General features: G+C 44.5%; 1 protein-coding gene across 1 annotated transcript in view; it reads left to right on the forward strand.

Annotated features, from left to right (window-relative positions):
* The first annotated feature begins 5,985 nt into the window (after window positions 1–5,985).
* The window catches only part of LOC142501869 (prominin-1-A-like), a 79,019-nt gene continuing 64,933 nt past the window's right edge, over window positions 5,986–20,071 (forward strand). Inside the window, exon 1 of the mRNA XM_075612407.1 lies at window positions 5,986–6,165. The gene's annotated coding sequence lies outside the window, so the exon portion shown is untranslated. The remainder of the gene's footprint in view (window positions 6,166–20,071) is intronic.

Here is a 20,071-nt window from a genome sequence, read left to right on the forward strand (position 1 = left end):
CCCCCCCCCAGCCATGCCCTTCACCCCCCCCCCAGCCATGCACACACACACATGTATACACACACACACACATGTATACACACACACACATGTATACACACACACATGTATACACACACACATGTATACACACACAAATGTACACACACATTTAGACATACACACGTACACGTACACATGTATACACACACAAATGTACACACACATTTAGACATACACACGTACACGTACACGTACACACACACGTACACACACACACACACAATGTATACACACAAACATGTATACACATACACAAACATGTATACACACATGTATACACACACACGTGTGTATACATACACACACACGTGTGTATACATACACACACACGTGTGTGTATACACACACACACACTATCCCCAGCACCACCACATCAGCACACCGGTATCCCATGCCCCCCCAGCACACTGGCATTCTCGGCTCCCCACCATTCCCAGCCCCCATCAACACCATCAGCACTCACACATCGGCACCTTCGCACCTCCCCCATCGGCACACCCACATCCGCACCCCCACATCAGCACCAAACCCTCCCAAATCAGCACACCAATACAATCACCATCAGTACAGCCACAGCAGCACTACCACCGCACATGGGCCGCGTGGACCACTCCCCACCCAAATGCCACCCCCACACCACAAACATCCCGGGCAACGCCGGGGCTCTCAGCTAGTATACATATATAAGTAACACAATAGCCCAGCACACACTGTATATAGATAATAGAACAAATGAAAGGGATAATGCCAAGAAGAAATTAAATGACATTTAATATGTAACACAAACCACCAAACACAGAACCACATACGCTACATTAAACAATGATAACACGCAATAATGAAAACATATAACAGGCAAAAACAGAAGGAATAATGGAGGGGGGAGGGGGCGGAGAATAGGGTACAAATACAATATAGGGTCAAGACAACACATAGGTGGGTACAAAAAATGGGGAAGCAGCAGGGGGGCAACGTTTCGGGGAACACCCCTTCGTCAGGCCCGTTCCCCCTCTCTCCAATGGAACAGAGGGGTACTTTCCTGTCCCCCAGACCCACAATAATAACTTCAGGTCCCAAAGAGAGACTAAACAACCCCCACACAAATAGTTCAATAAAGTGCAACTGAACAACCAATATGGTAAGTGAAATAGCAAAATCAAAAGGAGCAGGATAAATGGTGTGAGGCAAAAATGCAAACCACAGTCAGTCTAATGAAACTCAGCAGTCTTGCTCCTGTCAGATGCTGGGGGCGTCTGTGTAAGACTGTCCCTGCCACGGTCGTGATAAAGGAAGGATGACATAATCTGTCAGCGCTGCGAGCGCATTCCCGACATGAATATCAGCTGTGGGCTCTGCTACAGGTCCCGTGACGTCGTCCTCTCTGCAAAAGGATTCCGAAAATGCGCATTGCGCGCCATAGTAAAAGTCCAGATTGACAACAACGTAGAAAACTGCGCATGCGCAGTGGGCTGGAGGGACGCAGCATAGGATTATAGTGGCTGCTTAGAACTCCAATGAGAGGTTGAATTATCCCAAGTCCAGGCATGCATACGTGAAGCAGTATCAGAGTGGTGTCAGCACTGAAGGCAGCTGCAGAGGGGCAGGTCACACAGACAGCCCAAGCGGAGGGTCATTTGTGCTCCCCCCAAAATGGCAGATAAAAATTACCTGCATGTAACGGGTATTCCCCCACCCAATCGCAGATTATAGTGTGGGTGCGGAGAACATATAGTGTTACCTGCGTGGGATGCTTAACCTGTTGGCCACGGCGGACGCTAACACTTTACGCGCCACAGCGGACGCTAACACTTCCACAGAATGATCCCACCCCGTGTCCAGTAACCCCAACCCAATGTCTCGCACTCCCAAGTCATATACAAGTGTGTGTGTGTGACTACGCAGCCACTATGTCTGGTGATAGGCCTTGTTGGTGCACGTGAGGTTATGGGTTACCTGCCGAGCACTCCAGTGCTCGGACCTGCAGCGGACTTCACAAAGGATCAAGGCGAACTCCCGCACGATATCCGTGATCCACCGCAGGATGATCCATCAGAGGCGATCTCTCTCTGATAATAGTCCAGCTCTCTCCCAGCAAGACGCACAATGTTCGTTGCACTCTATAACAAATAGCTAATGGGGCAGAGTCTCTAACCTAGGGCCTGTCCCTACAACACTCCACTAGGGTGACTCAGGGCTATCTGGGGCCTAGGGGAATTGCTGGCCTAGTGCAGGGAGTCACTGACTCCTGCACCCTACCTCCTTCCCCTAGCTGCTCCGGTCACCAACTGCCAACGTGCAGACAACCCGCGAAAAGTATCTATTTGCTCCTGCAGAGTCACTGTGCCCTATTGGCTCCCTGGCATCACGTGGGGCGCGCAGAGGCTCATGGGACTCGTAGTCCCTGCCTAGAGCCTTCCCTGGTAGGCTAGGGTTTCGCGGGCTCCTATCTGCGCATGCTCGAGCTGTCTGGAGTTCTCCCTGCTCTAACTGCGCATGCGCGAGCTATCCCTCAATGGCGGCGCCCTGCTCCACTAGCCGCTGGGACCCTAACGACGTGACCGCGGCCTTAGCGACGGCCCGATCGCGTCCCCGACAACCGGCCGCGTGCACAAGAGCCCCCGCACCTCCCTACCGCCGCGGTGAGTGTCTCGAGGGGGGGGTCCAGTAGCGGCTCGGGGACATGGCTACATGCATATAAAATAGTAAGCACAACAGAATGAACATAAGTAATGTGTATATACATATGTATTAGGACAAGATAAACATGCATATAAGGAATACCTTAATAAAAATAGAAAAAAACAAGCATTTGTAATAAATTTGTACAAAATAATAAATGATAATGATGGATCATATATAAGTGAGCTGACAACGAATCACCCGTAGATCAGCACGAAATAAGAGTGGACAACCAGGTTATTAGGAAGGCCAGGTTAGAGGTGAAGGAGACTTACCCCTCACATAAAGGATGTATCACCCTGCATCAGCACCAGGACGCAGAGCCCAACCGTATAGTCACATACCTCAGAGTATAGAGCAATAGAGTAGGACAAGCACCAGACCGTATCGAGGATAATGACACAGGTACCCGGGCAAAAGATGACTACAGATAGCAGCCCATATTGAGATCCTTGTTCATGCCCAACGGAGTCAATGTACCAAGAGTTCGAATCCATCTGGATTCCTTCTTGAACAGTGATTTCTGCAGATTGCCGCCACGTCGGCCCATTCTCATCCCGTCGATAATCTGGTACCTCAATTGACTCACGTTGTGCCCAGCCTCTGTGAAATGATGTGCTACCGGAGCATCCAGGTCACATCTGCATATGGCCGCTTTGTGCTGTCCAATCCTATCCTTTATTCTCTGGGTGGTCTCCCCCACATAACCCATGCCACACGGACATTTAATAAGATATATAACGTCTTTCGACAGACATGTATAATATTCTTTGATCGCAGAAGATCTGCCGGACAAGGGATGTTTAAATGTAGGACCTTCTATGATGCTGTTGCATTGGTTACAACTGTAACACCTATAACAGCCAACTTTTGGGGTGCCAAGGAAGGTTTGTTTAACGCTTTTGCCACCAATGTCTGCCCTGACCAATCGGTCATGAAGGTTCTTCCCTCTCTTATAGGAGAATAGGGGTGGATCTTTAAGGACATGAGCTATGAGAGGATCACTCTGAAACAATGACCAATGATGCGGTATAATATTTCTGATGTGTCCACTATTAGTGTTGTAAGTGGATATAAAAGGCACAGAGAACTTCTTTTTCTCAGTACCTGTAGGTCCAGAAGGAGCCCAATCCACCGCCTTCTGTCGTTGTTTACACAGCAAATCCCTGGGATACCCTCTTAAATAAAATTTAGATTCTATTTTGTCCATACCATTCATGACTTTAGATGGTGATACGTTTAGCACGCAAGAACTGACTATAAGGTAAACCCAATGTGGTACCTGGGGGGTGGAAGCTCGAGTAATGCAAGAGGTTGTTACGATCTGTGGGTTTAGAAAACAAATCAGATTTTAATTTGTCATTAAGTGCACTGATTGTCGTATCAAAAAAGTCTATCTTAATAGGGTCATGAGTACACGAGGATCTAATTGTTCTGTGGGCCTGATTGAGCTCTGCAACAAAAGCCAATAACGAGGTGGTATCATTCAGCCACACCATAAACACGTCATCTATTAACCGCACCCACATTGTCCAATTGTACGTTTCCCTGTGAGAATCCTCTAAATAAATACTATTCACACAGGGATAAGGTGCAGTTTGTGTCTGACGTTTGTGTTGCATTGTAGATTGTTGTGTGGATCTGGGAATCTCCTTTCAGAACTGAATATCTAACATTGGAGGAGTGTTACTCTCTTGCATCTATATCCATCATCACATTTCGGGACTTCTAATTTAACGGTTATATTTAGAATTTCAAAAATAGTTGTGAATTTTATTTTAAATGCATCAATTGTACAGTTTGTTTATTGACATGCATAGGAGCAGGGTTTACTCTGTATGCGCTGTACAAGACATTGAGATGATAGACACCGTTATCAAGCAAAGTATTGAGGTTATCATGGTTTTGTGATGAAAAGTCCCAAAATGTTGCAGAATGCAAAGCCTTAACTGTACAGGGGTCTGCAATAACTCCGGAAAAGTAATTGACGCATCAGTACCGGGGGATTTAAAATCCATCAAGAAGTAGCTGTGATGTGCTGGATACATTAGACCAGCGGTGCGCAAACTGTGGGGCGCGACCCCCAGGGGGGGCGCGACACAGCCGACGGGGGGCGCGGGGTTTACAAAGGCCCCGTGCGCTTCCCGAAGGCACTTAAATTAAGTGCCGGGGGAGCTGCAGGGCCTCTGTAAACCTAACTTACCGTGGCTCCGGCGGCTTCCTCCCTGTGTCGCCATGGCAACGCGGCGTCAAAATGACGCTGCGAGGTCATGTGACGTCACGTTGTCATTACGCCGGAGCGCGGGTAAGTTGGGGTTGGGAGGGGGGGCGCGAGAGTGAGGGGACAGCCGGCAGGGGGGCGCAGGGAAAAAAGTTTGCGCCCCCCTGCATTAGACCACAATCCTCCAGTCCTCAAGAGCCTCCACCGGGTCAGGTTTTCAGGATATCCCTGCTTCAGCATAGGTGGCTCAATCAGTGGCTCAGTCAAAGACTGAGCCACTGATTGAGCCACCTGTGCTGAATCAGGGCTTGTTAAGCCACCTATGCTGAAGCAGGGATATACTGAAAACCTGACCTGTTGGTGGCCCTTGAGGACTGGAGTTGGCCACTCCTGCTATAAGGAGACCCCTTATCATGCAATGCGTTGCAGCTCTCTCTGACATGCTAGGGGTTAAAAGAGCCGTGTAAGTGCATGCATGTATGTATGTCTTTATTTATATAGCGCCATTAATGTACATAGCGCTTTACAGTAGTAATACACGTGACAAACATATAAATAAAAAAATTATAGAAATAATAAATCATGGGAATAAGTGCTTCAGACATAAAAGTAACATTTAGGAAGAGGAGTCCCTGCTCCGAGGAGCTTACAATCTAATTGGTAGGTAGGAAGAACGTACAGAGACAGAGGCAGAGGCATGCCTTATAAACAACAATCAGTGGGATTCTGTACCCTCTGGTACCACCACACTACAGCCAACATTTCTAACTCACAACCATAGCAATACAGAATGGAACCAAGAGGCCGACATGGAACACATCCAAATGGGAAATGCATGAACAATTATTAACCCCCTGCGTGCTGCAGAATTCCGCACATCACTGCAGGGCGATCCTGCACTGGTTTCCGCACTACCAGAAGGGTTAAAGGTGATAGGAAAGAGGCATCATGTCACATATTCGGAACATATCATCACAGCACCTATTGCAATAAATGCAGCCGCCTTGGGTGTTGATAACTCACAGTGGGAGTTTATAATGAGCAGTGAAACCTTCGCTTCACACCAGAACCTGTGCCGACTCATATTACACACACACACACACACACACACACTCACACACACACAAACACAGAGCATGTTTACCTCTGCACAAGGTTAAACCCTTTGTAAACTAAAGCCAGCTCCTCACACTGAATCACTTGCAGAGCAGGGCAGGAGAGCAGTAAGTACATGCCGCGCTTTCACCTCTTGCCTGTCTTCTGTTCGCCGGTTCGCGGTAACTTCTCGGATCTATTCCTCCCGCTCGCTTCATTAGATACATTTTCTTTTGTGGTGTTTGAAGCCCGGGAAGCAGCGCTTCTGTGCTATCTGCCCTGAGCGTCCCCTCTGACTTTATACCGAGGGATCACGCAGATATCCACTCGCACATGTGTAAGCTTGTTGGGCCAGGCGGCTTAATACTTATTTTTTAATGTACCCTAATGAACTCAAAGTAAACATTGTATTGTAAGCGTCAAAAATGAGTGTATAGTCTGTGATTTGCCGTGTGGCAGCATGCTCTTCATACTGTGTTGTTACGTGTGCAGTCTATGAAAACATCACATGTTTGCACCTTTTCTAGGCTATGTTAAAACCATATTTTTCTATAAACATTTTATCTGTACAGATTCATTGGGACATGCATTTTATTGTGAAGTCTGTGAAGGAGCACGGGGGCATATGTACTAAGATAATAAAAAAAATGTTTTCCTCAGAGTTAGTGCTCAAAATGTATGCAAACCATTAAAATGCGCATTGCATGTCTGAAGACCTCAAACAGTACATATGATGCATACATTCTGTTACTTTTTTTTTTTAATGAATCCCTTATATTGATTACCTGATTGATACAATTTAAATTAAAACTGAATTGTGTATTTTTATTTTATATCTACCAAGATCCCAAAGGCGAGCAAATTTAACTTTAGCACATAAACATGGGCGTGCTTTCTGTGCTCCTCTATCATATAGCTTTGCTCCTCTATCATAGAGGAGCACAGAAAGCACACCTATATTTATGTGTTACACTAAATTTTGGTCCACATTGGGATCTTTGTTGAAACCCTCAGGCCGGAATTTGCAGACTGGTTTGCGCTCCTTCCTCTGCAAATAATAGAGACCATTCAAAAAGCTAGGAGAGATCATATTAATATTGTTATATAGCACTATGGTATATACAGAGCAGCACTTACAATTTTCGGTCACAAGCCCCCTGTGTTCAAGAACTCACAATCTAATATTTTATACCTGAGACACAGGGGGATCAAGCGAGTTCTGCAAGTCGTGGAGAATAGGATTTGAAACGGTCTTCTGGTGTTATACTTAAAGTGCTAATTATACAACAGATTGAATTTTACCAAACCCTTAGAGCTGTAAATGTACAGAACTGAAGGCGTCTTACCCAAGTGTGAGGGCATTGAACATACAGTTTGCCTAGTCCAAACAAGCCGCTCAGCGCACTGTATTTCCTGCACCTCTTCCTTCCTTAACTTTTGCAAAGTTGGAAAGCAATTCATGTCTGAGAACAGCTGCGATAATAATCTGTTTGCTGCAAACAATGCACTTGTTTTCAAACACGTTTTTTACATGAGGTTTTCTGGCCTTATCTAGTAGTTCTTCCATCATTTTTTATGCTGTTGCAGTGACTGACTCTTCACGACTAGGTGTAACAAACATTAGCAGCTAAAAGAGTCTGGAACGCATCGGCAGGGAAGGGGTTACATAATTTATCGATGGTATCAGTTTTTTTTACAGCATTGTAACACGTGTAGCAATGAGTTTCTGAGATACTTACCGGTGATGTACTGGTTCCCGACAAACCTACCAGTGAAGTTATGGCTTCCCAACATACCTACCAGTGAAGTTACGGCTTCCCGACATGCCTACCGGTGAAGTTACGGCTTCCCGACATACCTACCGGTGAAGTTACGGCTTCCCGACATACCTACCGGTGAAGTTATGGCTTCCCGACATACCTACCGGTGGAGTTATGGCTTCCCGACATACCTACCAGTGAAGTTATGGCATCCCGACATACCTACCAGTGAAGTTACGGCTTCCCAACATACCTACCAGTGAAGTTACAGCTTCCCGACATGCCTACCGGTGAAGTTACGGCTTCCCGACATACCTACCGGTGAAGTTACGGCTTCCCGACATCGACATACCTACCGGTGGAGTTATGGCATCCCGACATACCTACCAGTGAAGTTACGGCTTCCCGACATACCTACCGGTGAAGTTACAACTTCCCGACATACCTACCGGTGAAGGTACGGCTTCCCGACATACCTACCGGTGAAGGTACGGCTTCCCGACATACCTACCGGTGAAGTTTCGGCTTCCCTACATACCTACCGGTGGAGTTACAGCTTTCCGACATACCTACCGGTGGAGTTACTGCTTCCCGACATACTGGTGGGGTTACTGCTTCCCGAAATACCTACCGGTGAAGTTACGGCTTCCCGACATACCTACCGGTGAAGTTACGGCTTCCCGACATACCTACCGGTGAAGTTACAGCTTCCCGACATACCTACCGGTGAAGTTACGGCTTCCCAACATACCTACCGGTGAAGTTACAGCTTCCCGACATACCTACCGGTGAAGTTACAGCTTCCCAACATACCTACCGGTGAAGTTACTGCTTCCCGACATACTTACCGGTGGAGTTACTGCTTACCGACATACCTACCGGTGATGTTACTGCTTCCCGACATACCTACCGGTGGAGTTACTAGTGTAACTACAATGAAGAGTTCCAGAGGTAACTAAATGACTGTCAAATTTTATGGGATTCTGCGGGCCAATGGGAAGCTGCAATGTTATCATTTGCGACTTCCTTGGACGGCCATTTAGATGTCCTCAGAAAATACCAGTAACCAAGCCTGTAAGTACCAGGGGCTCCTAGAGCTCAAAATAAAGCAGTTTAGCTCCAAATTTATTTGTTCCCTTTCACAAACAAATGTGTTTTTCTTTTTTGAAGAATGAAATGAGTCCTTATCGGACACCGATTACACTTGTACGAGTTTGGCATCAGCAGTACACATAACAAGGGAAAAGAAAGTATCAACTAACAATTTGTCAGCGCACACAAACCGCCGCAAAAGAGAATCTGTAAAGAACGTAAAAAGCCATCAAATCACTGAAAGTTGGGGAAATTTTGAAAACGTGAATGTACGCCTGGTCTTTCTTTAATATGCAAATCAACCTTCTTTCAAATATATTTTTGTTGGGGAACTGGTTCCCAGCACACAATTTTTTTTTTTTAGTTCCTCTTGTCGTTTTTTTTTTTTTTTTTCTTCAAAGAAACTCCACGTGGTGATTAGGAAATGATTAGTTTTGCAGCTGGAATATTAACTGGGGGAGCAGAAAAAATACCTGTTCTACCACATTTGTTTTAAAGCTAAAATAATTATTGTAGTGTAGGTATGAATGCTTTTTATTTTTTGTTTAGGCACTTAGGGGCCTATGCAGAGAGCAGCGCTTTTTAAAATTGGAGAGGGGAATAAAAAGTAGGTTTAATGGAGAGTTTTATTCTCCATATGCAGAAATGGGCGAAATCCGCTATTTTCAGCATTACTGCATGTGGAGAATTGTAAATGAGGAGATGCGCGCAGCTGAAAGGGAAAAAAAAATCGCGCATTTTTTTTTTTCCCTATAGCCGGCGAGCTCCTGCTTCTTGCCAACTTTAGTTGGCGGAGAAAATTGAAGAAAATCGCGCCAAAAACAGCCGCTAGATGGCGAGCGCGCCTTTCTGAATTTGGATATTTTTCAGACTGGCAAGATGTAGTTTCTCGCCAGCCGCGCGGCGAGATTTTCAAATAGAAAAAAAAATGGCGCGTTTCTCCTACCTCGCCATTTTCAGCTGTTTTTTGCGCGATTTTCTCCGGAAAATGGCGAGATTGTAAATAGCGCTGCTCTCTGCATGAGGCCCTAAGTGCCTTTTACCCTACACAAACTCTACTGCCTATATTTATTCCATTACACATCCTTTACATTAGATCTTAAGTAAGTGTGTTTTTTAAATATTTTTTTTATAATGTTTCCACAGCAATCAAATGCTTTGGAGTCTTTTATATAATCTTTACCGAACCGCTTTTGTGATTAAACTGTTTGCAAACTCTTGTGCAGTATATACAGGTAAATTCTTAATACATGCTTTGTTTTCTTTTGATAACAATCTGCTGCCATCCGTTTCCCAAGTGTGCAGCCTTAGTGTAATATTTGACGCCTTCATTTCCTTCTCCTCTCGCATTCACGCTGTTGCTAAATCTTGATGATTTTTCCTTCTCAGCATTGTCAGAATTTGCACTTTGCTCGGTCGCTGCAGAACGAACACTCTCCTGCATGCCCTCATTACCTCCCAACTTGACTATTGCAACCTCCTCCTCTCTATTTAAAATGCAGCTGCTAGAGTCTGTCTCTCTCCCCCTGAAATCTCGCCCATGACCCCCATCTACCTTACCTATACAATGATCCCCCCCCCCCATATATCTCCGTTCTAATCTCACCCTATAGCCCTTCTCATTTAAAGGCTATCTCCTCTGTACACTCCCTTGTCTCAAATCTTTTTCATTTTTGGCTCCCTACCTGTGGGACTCCCTCCCCCCAACATTCGCCAATTCATATCCCTCCCCTTCAAGTGATTCCTGGAATCTCCCCTCCTGAGCAAAGCAGTGGGTTACGTTACGCCTCAGAGTTTATATAGTGCCAGAGGGACAACCCCTTTTGCTAAAAAAATGACAGGTATTAGGCGAGGTCCCCAGTGGCTGCTGCGGGTCGCACACCAGGCACAGGCCATTATGGGGCTGGCCCCAGTCGGCGTGTGCGCGCGCACAAGCCCGATGTGCGAACGCCTTGGCCAAAACACAAGGTTTTTTTTCTTTTGGCATGGCGGCCGAGTATTGACCACGTCACGGAGCGCGGTTCCGCCAATGAGGGCGCACCTGCCACGTGATGTCATGGCCGTGCCCCTGCCACGCCCCCCATCAGATCGCCTGCTCTGCTCTAAGAGCGCAGCCGCAGACCACAGGTCGCGGCTGAAACGGGTTCACACGCCATGGCGGCGCGCGTGCAGCCGTGACCACTGGGGCCGTACCTTTAGACTGACCGTTATTGCATTGGCTACAAATTTGGAATCATATATAGTTTACCACCGTCCACTTTCTTCTGTATTTAAACATAATGGGGGTTATTCGTTAAACTACGATAGTTAGTGGGGAAAAAAATAAATATTTCAATCCTGGAAATTCTCATTTTAATGTTACCAGACACAAAGTTATGACGGGGAAAAAGGTGACAAAAACCCTCTACTGTGTAAACAATGGACACAAAGCGAAACACTTTGAGTGCTCATTTGCATATTATTACCCAGAATCCCTGGCTGATGTGGAAGCATTGCATGCTAAGGCTAGGTCCCTGCGCCTGCTCCAGCGCGCGCTATGGCGTGCGCTGCCGGGACAAGAACCGCCCACTTCCTGCTGTGGCCGCCGCATGGCGTGAGCAGATTTGTTTGAAGACAGGAAAACTGTGTTCAGGACTTGCGACGGAGTGCTGGCCACGCCCACCGGCGGGCAAACCTGCCAGATGACATCGGGGCCACGCCCCCCCCCCCCCTCTCTTTCCCCCTACAGCTCACCGCAGACCGGGTGTTTCATAGCTGCACGCACTGCCAGTGTGGCAGGCACGTGAAAAAGGAAACTTATCTAATAGTGGCGCTCTATATAAAAATACTAGCTATACATATAATCGTAGTGATAATAATAATCAAAAGGTGATACTTATGCAAACACATAAAACAGGTGCTGCTATGACCCGGTGAGGATTGCTCTGTCAGTCCTCGTGTTGAGAAGTAGGGATGAATCTCCGGGAAGCGCAGGGATATGTGAAAACAAAAATGTATATAGATAGTGCAATATTGCTGGCAGGCACGCTTGCAGCGCTGACACCGGGGCCTCAGCCTAAGGCTGCGCTTATAGTGCCGGCGACAGCAACGCGACGTCGCATCAAAACAAATGCATTGCCGCCGTCGCGTGCGCTTGTAGTAAGTGCGACGCGACGGAGCGGTCGTGATCGCTGGAAGTCATTTCAATTAGATTTTTCCAGCGACCGCAGCCTGACGTCGCCGTCCCTATAAGCTTCGCCAAGAGATAACGAGGAGAGGCAGGTTTGTGGACCTACCTGAGACGTGAATGTGCTCACAAGTGATCATTTTAATGTAGAATCGTTTCTATACTTATCAATGCATGTAAATCCACACGTCCCCTCTTCATACGTGTAAATGCAGCTGTAATATCAGCTCTCTATGGTAAACCTACTTCATGGTAGAAGGTATATATTATGTACAGCGTTATGTATATACCTATGATCAGTGGTTGACAAATCACCAAAAAATCTACTCGCCACACAAAAAAATCTACTCGCCACCTAGTACCAAACGTGTGCTGCTTGGGCCAATATTTACTCGCCCGGGGGTTAAATCCACTCGCCCGGGGCGAGCAAATGTATAGGTTTGTCGAACACTGCCTATGATCATTACACGTACAGTATTGTTTCTATAGTACTGTGTAACTAACACCACTAACTATGAACAAACAAGTTGTAATTGGAGAAACAGCTAAAAATTATTTCTCTTGGTATTAATTAATATACCTCCTTTGCAACAAAATACATAAATAATGCTGCCTGGGATAAAGACAAATTAATAGAAAACTGAAATGATGCCAAATTAGCACTATACAAAATAATCTAGCAATACTGCAAAATATAGAAAAAAAAGTATTTATTTTTTATTGAAGTCTTTAAAATGCAGAATGTCAGCACATTCATTTACATATTAAAGCAACTTGAATATGTGTAAAGCAAATAAAAAAAAACAGCAACAACACTCATAAAACATGTAAAATACAGTTAGTAGAATCTCATACTTAAATTATTATTATTATTATTTTTTTAAATTAAACCTGCATATCTGACACAAGCATCCGTGGAGTTGTTTTACGAGCAGTTGGACATATTTACTTCCGTGTCGATTTTGCATGTTTCATTCTTCAGTAGTGCTGACGATAACGGCTGGATTTGTGCTGCCTGTGTACACATTTCCCGATGATACCAGTGTATAAATCTAAAACCACAAACAGAAAAATGCATCGTGAATCTTTCAGGTAACATCGGGGACCAGTAATTGTCTGCATCCTGACGAGGCAAAAGTTGTCATTTGCATTAATTTGTTCCTTTTCCATATAATACAGATAATTATTGGAGCTTGTGACACAGAGTTTAACGCCATCCCAGACATGACGGATGGAATTGATGCAGCCCTGCTCCTTCATATTGACACTGTAATACATCTCATACTATTGCTCCAATCCACCGCTCCACTAACTGCTCTAAAACTACTCTCCAAATCATTAACCTGATACGTGGTGCCAAATGTATATCAAAGCACATTGATGCACAGTCAAAATAATGCAATTTCCAAATTTACTTCAATTGTGACACTATAGTTTAGAGCAGGGGTGTGCAAACTGGGGGGCGCGAGAGGTTTTTTGGGGGGGCGCGGCGGTTACAGAAGCCCGGTGCTCTTCAGCGCGAGGCCTCTGTAAACTTATTTACGAGGCTTCGGTTCACGCATCTACATGGCAACGGGCGTCAAATGATGCCGCGGGGTCATGTGACGTGACTGTAATCTGACCCCGCGGCGGCATTTGACGTCACATGACCCTGCGGCGTCATTTGACTGCATTAAACGTAAAGGCGGGCGCGACCCAAGGGGAGAGCAGGCCGGGGGGGGGGGGGGGTCGCAGCGCAGGAAGGTTGCGCACCGCTGGTTTAGAGGATGAGAAAGATTTTGAAAGATTATGGCCTGCGGATGTAGTAAGACTCTTCTGTGCTGCGGCCACCGGCGTCACGCCACCGAAGGATTAATGCTGCTGGCGACGCGATTCAGAAGCATGGACCCCGCGCAGCTCCATCTCGGCAGACCGTGTCCCCGGGCCGCAGACTCTTGCTGGTTCGTCCACGACGCCGAGGACAGCAAGTCTGGCTACATCTGTATGTCTTCATTTCTTTTTAACCCCTTAAGGACGAATGATGCGACTTCGACTTATACCGTTCAATAACTTTTTTTCATCTTATGATGTAAAAAAAGTTTAGCCATTAAGGTGTTGGTAGACATGTTCTGTGGAAGATAAATGTATATTTGCTTTTATTACTGGGAGAGGGATTGAAGCACCGGATCTAATTTTTGTTTTGATGTGTCAACATCCTTGCCTAGCATTTAGCCGGATATTTAACATTTAAAAAGGATCTGTTTCATTTGCAGTGAAGTATATCATTACACATTTGTGTTGACCTTTCCTGGTAGATCAGCATCGCATGCTTCATCCAGCAGTTTTCCATTTTACAAAATTAATGATGTAATATTTTGGAGACCTCTCAAATGTGGACACATTGCAAGTAGATTCAACTTGCCAATTGTCCTGAGGTCATGGGGATTGTCAGGAATGTGTAGGAAATGTCCACACTGTACATGGTCAGAACAGCTAAATGTCCTCGGTTTGGGCACGTTACTTGTTTTGAGCAGTGGTTGAAGTGGCTGTAAGTAGAGGTACTTTGACTCTTATTTTAGAAACCTTTTTATACAATTAAAAAAAATATATATTTAAAATAAAATAGTTAATAATAGTTTGTACATACAAAAAAAAAGTAGTTGAACTCTGGGTTTGTAGTAAAAAGTATTGGTACTCCATACCCTCAATGCCATCACACCTGGGCCATTGCTTTTGATGATGTTTAGTTGTTGGTGCTCAGTAGGCTGTGGATGTAAAGCAAGTAGTGACAAAGACACAGAAACAAATGCAGATCATGCAGATTTCTACAAAAATTCTCAAGGGCCCAGCCAGACACTGGTTCATAGTGATGATCAATAGCCATAGCTATTTCTCCTTGTAATTGTAAACGGCTCTTCCTGTACTGGCTACTTCTCTTGCCATACAAACACATGGGTGTGTTTCAGTGCTGCTTATAATCAGAATCAAAGCTGTTTGCTTTTGTAACATATTTGACTTTCAGTTGATATTGAACAATGTTTTTATTCAAAGGGATAGTCGCTCCCGGAACCAAAGTAAACCAACAGCAAGCAGTGGCATGTTTAATAGGGTAAATGTAGGTTATTGCCAGTGTCATGATAATATCATGCGATATTACGTATTTTAATCAATCTGGTGCTTCAGTGGTTAATGTGGTTACCATTTGTCTTAAAAATATAAGTTATTGGGTTCATGACAGGTCAAGACCCTTTTTTGCTGATCTACAAAGACGGCTTAATTGGGGGGGGGGGGGGGCTATCACTGATGGGCCACTAAAAGTGACATATGTCGTTTAGAAGGCTATAAACGATGGCTAGATCCAAGGCAGTCAGCCTCAAAGGAAACAAACCATTTCTGAGATACCTCCTGTGCATCACAGAGAGGGGTTTCAAACAGGTCACCACTTAGTTGGAGGACTTTATTAAAAATGAGGATCTCATGTGACGTCACCTATTCTGAAGTATACCGGATAGATATTTCTAAATGTTGCAATTAAACAAATCAAATGAGTCCAAACCCTTCATGTCTAGGTGTTGATAAGGGATACATGTTGGGATGTATTGAGGGCAGACATTGGTCACTTTAAGGGACCTTTGCGAAAGTGAATAGTGGGACATCGAGAGAGCTGTGTATTAACCCATGTCCCGTATGCAGGGCGCATGCTCTCAGGTGTGTCGTAAAGGGTAATCATACACGTTGCTACCATACAAGAAATATGCCATTGTCTGCAGGGGGGGAAGGTGTTTACAGAGGCCCCACGCGCTTCCCGAAGGCACTTAAAATTAAGTGCCGGGGAAGGGGCGAAGGCCTCGGTAAACTGCACTTACCTTGCTCCTGGAGACATGTCGCCATGGCAACAAGGCATCAAATGATGCTGCGAGGTCATGTGACGTCACGTTGACACGGCAACGTGACGCTGATGCCGGAGCCAAGGTAAGAGGGGGGGGGGGGGCTCGAAGAGAGGGGAAGGGGGGCGCAGGGAAAAAATATTGCGCTCCCCTGGTCTAAGGTCCCTGTTTATTAATGCAAATAACACACACATCTGTTGTATCCAAATGTGTCCAAAAATGTACTTAACTCTATACAAAGCTTGCAAACAGTTCATTCATAGCTCACTCAAAGCATTACTTATTACAGTTTTGTTTTAATATATATATATATATATATATATATATATATATATATATATATATATATATATATATGCAAATATAGCTGTATGCTCATCTGCATGTCTTAGGCAGGTCTGCAACCCCACCTTTCCCCATTATCACCCAGCATACAGCACTTCCACTGCAGCAAGGGATTCTGGGAAATGACATGCAAATGAGCACACAGTGTCACTTTTTGCCTCAATAACCATTTTTAACATGGTTCCCTATAGGCTTAAGCTTGCTGCATGGTCACAGCTTTGAGCACAGCCAGGGTTAAGGTGCATACCCAGAAAACCACCCACAGACAGCTGTTTCGACCTTGATGGGTCTCATCAGTGTGGGGTTGATTTTACTGGGAATGCAAGAGAGGCTATGGGATAGGCTAAACCATAATACTGAGTTAAGTTATGGTGAGTAAAAAAAGTGACAAAAACCCTCCACAGGAAAGCAAATATGCAAATATAGCTGTATGCTCATCTGCATGTCTTAGGCAGGTCTGCAACCCCGCCTTTCCCCATTATCACCCAGCATACAGCACTTTTATATATATAGTGCATAGGTCACCAAAAAAGACTATTACAAGACCATACAGTTATAATAAATGCAGAACAGTTTCTTAAAATAAAAGGATAAAACATAAACTAAAATCCTTATACAGTATGTTACCATATGTCATATTTCCTGTCCCAGAGAGGTTACTGGTGTTTAAAAATGAAAATTCATGTGTCTGATCCCAGACACACTTCTCCTGTTGAAGTCTAATTTTCTATTAAAAAAAATGCCAACCAGTTTGCCTAGACCTTCTGCATTGAAACAGTTCTACGACTTAAAACGCCAGGAGTTTTTTCTTTTAAGTCTGACTGAATATAGAAACGCACTCATAACTTAATTTCCCTAATAATTAGACGCCATCTTCACGGTTGTGTCTGTGCTCTCCACATACTGTACACGCCTGCATCTAAAATGTGAAAACCTAACATCTATTTTCGCAGGAGAAACAGATGTCTTTTGCACCTCTTACTCAGGAAGTGTGGTATGATTTGGTTTGTGCAGGTGATATTTCAAGAATGTAAGGCTTTCTTTGAGGCTGAAGCCTAGGATCTGGCGATCGTCCACAGCCTTCTAAACTTGTGTTGTACCGGATAGTGATTTAAAAAAATAAAATAAACGGGTAACGGGTACCCGGCCAAAATCATTCGTTCTACCCGGCCGGGTACTCGGTTACCCGGTTTGGCACTTGCCTGCAAGGTGCCAGTGACATCTAGGAACAGCAGCAGAGGTCCTGTGGCGGTGGCAGCTTCGGAAGTGTCGTCAACCGGCTGGCGACAGCAGGAATCTATTCCACAGCATAGCAGCCGGTAAGCAGTGTGTGTGTGTGTGTGAGCCGCCAGGGAACCATGTGCCGAAGCAGGAGACAGAGCGTTCCTATTGGACAGACGGCTGTCCAATAGGAACGCTCCATCTTTTGCTTCGGCACATGGTTCCCCAGTGGCTCACACACACACACACACTGCTTACGTGCTGCGCTGCGGAATGGATTCCTGCTGTGCTGCGGAATGGATTCCTGCTGTCCCACGCCGGCTGAAGACACTTCCGATGCTGCCACCGCCACAGGACCTCTGCTGCTGTTCCTAGATGTCGTCCGTTGCTGGCTGAAAGGTAAGTAATAAGAATATTTTCAGCTACCCTGACATTACCCGACGCCGGGTATTACCTGGTGCCGGGCCCACTTCTCAGTTGCCGGCTCCGGGTAATGTCAGGGTTGCTGGAAATATGCAGGGTAACGCCGGGTAATTCTGGGTACTTGGTACACCCCCATTCTAAACTATAAATGTTTCACTTTTAGTGGGCCATCAGCGGTAGTCCCGTCCCCCCCCAATTAACCCATCTTTGTAGATCAGCAAAGACACAGGAAGGGTCTTGACCTGTCATAAAAACAATTATTGTGTTTTTAGCACCATTTCTAACTAACATTCCTGAAGTACCAGATTGATTAAAATACTTAATACCCCCCTCCATTTTTATTACAATGTACATAAAGGGACAACATAAATTGTTTCCTGACTCCTATAATAATTGCAATCCGATTTCTCCCTGGATCAACATCCTTCCTATGTTTACTTATTTGGTATATCCCTGTATACCTTTCCTTTTTTTTAAATGTCCAACCTTTTTGTGAACATATCTATTGTATCTGCCATCACAGTCTCCATGGGTAATGAATTCCACATTTTAACTGCCCTTACTGTAAAGAACCCTTTCCTTTGTTGCTGGTGAAATCTCCTTTCCTCCAACCTTAAGGGATGAGGCTGTGGTGTTTGTACTTCCCTTGGGATGAATAGTTCTTCTGAAAGTTCAGCATATTGTCTCCGAATATATGTTGTATATAGTTATCATATCCCCTCTCAGATGCCTCTTTTCTAATGTAGACAAATCTAAATGAGCTAACCTCTCCTCATAAATCAGATTATCCATCCCTTTTATTAATTTGGTGGCTCTTTTCTGCACTTTTTCTAGTTCCATAATGTCCAATTTGCTTTATTTTGTACACCAACCTCTTGTGTGGAACCGTATCGAATGCCTTTGCAAAATCTAAGTAGACCACATCAACTGCATTACCCTGTTCTAAATTCCAACTTACCTCCTCAAAGAAACAAATAAGGATAGTTTGGCATGACCTAGCCTTCATAAATCCATGCTGGTTATTACTAATAATTTTGTTATCCATTATTCATTCCTGAATATTATCCCGTACTAAACCTTCAAGTGTCTTCCCAACTACTGAAGTCAGGCTTACAGGTCTGTAATTTCCCGGTTCTGATTTATAACCCTTATTAAATATAGGCACCACATCTGCTTTACGCCAATCTTGTGGTACTAAGCCTGTGAAAATGGAGTCCTTGAATATGAAATATAATGGTTTGGCTATTACTGAACTCCTTAAGAACCCTTGGGTGCATGTCATCGGGGCCAGGTGCCTCATTTACTTTAATTTTATGGAGCTGACTATACACTTCTTCCTCCGTAAACCAACTGTTTGTTAATAGGAGGTTGTAGCTTCCTCCTGTTGCAATATTTTTGCAAGTTAAGCCTTGTTGAAATGAATTTCATATTTCCAAATACTTCAGAAGGGTTTTTTTTTTTTTATAACTTTAACCTTTTCCGTGTTTGTGAGTCTTGGAGAGAGGAGGTAATATAAAATGTCCCTGCACATCATTTGTTTGCAAAGTAATTATGAGGCCGTTATTCCCAGCTAATGACAGAACTAAAGGAGGACATGGTAAAAAAAGAAATATCCATAGGATTAAACCGATAGCTGCAGAAAAGTCTGCAAGGCGTTGGGTTGTAATGTGCGACTGGTACTTGGCATTTCCGGGGTAAATACCAAGAGTATTTATTATGCAAGAGCTGTTCTAATACCACAAGCAGCAATGCAATGCGGAAGCTTTAATTCAGACAGGGAGGTTTTATTTATTTATGTATAAAATGTTTTACAAGGAAGTAATACATTGAGAGTTACCTCTCGTTTTCAAGTATGTCCTGGGCACAGAGTTATGATGAGAAATACATGGTGACATTACATAAACATTATATTTATAGACATTTAAGGCCAGTTAGGGATAATATACAGTTATGGACGTATGTAACCGTCTTAGACGAGATTAAAATGTGAGACAGCTAACCAGGAAGAGCTGGAAAAAAATACTTTTCTTTTTTGTTTCCTGGTTCAGAAATAATCGGTGCTAGTTAGAAAAACGCAGACCTTCATGGTATGTTGTACAAATTGCAAAGTACTGCGTATCTGGTTGGCGCCATAAAAATATACATTCCTGGTTTATTTGTT

This window comes from Ascaphus truei, chromosome 8, assembly GCF_040206685.1.
Source record: "Ascaphus truei isolate aAscTru1 chromosome 8, aAscTru1.hap1, whole genome shotgun sequence".
Lineage (NCBI taxonomy): Eukaryota > Metazoa > Chordata > Amphibia > Anura > Ascaphidae > Ascaphus > Ascaphus truei.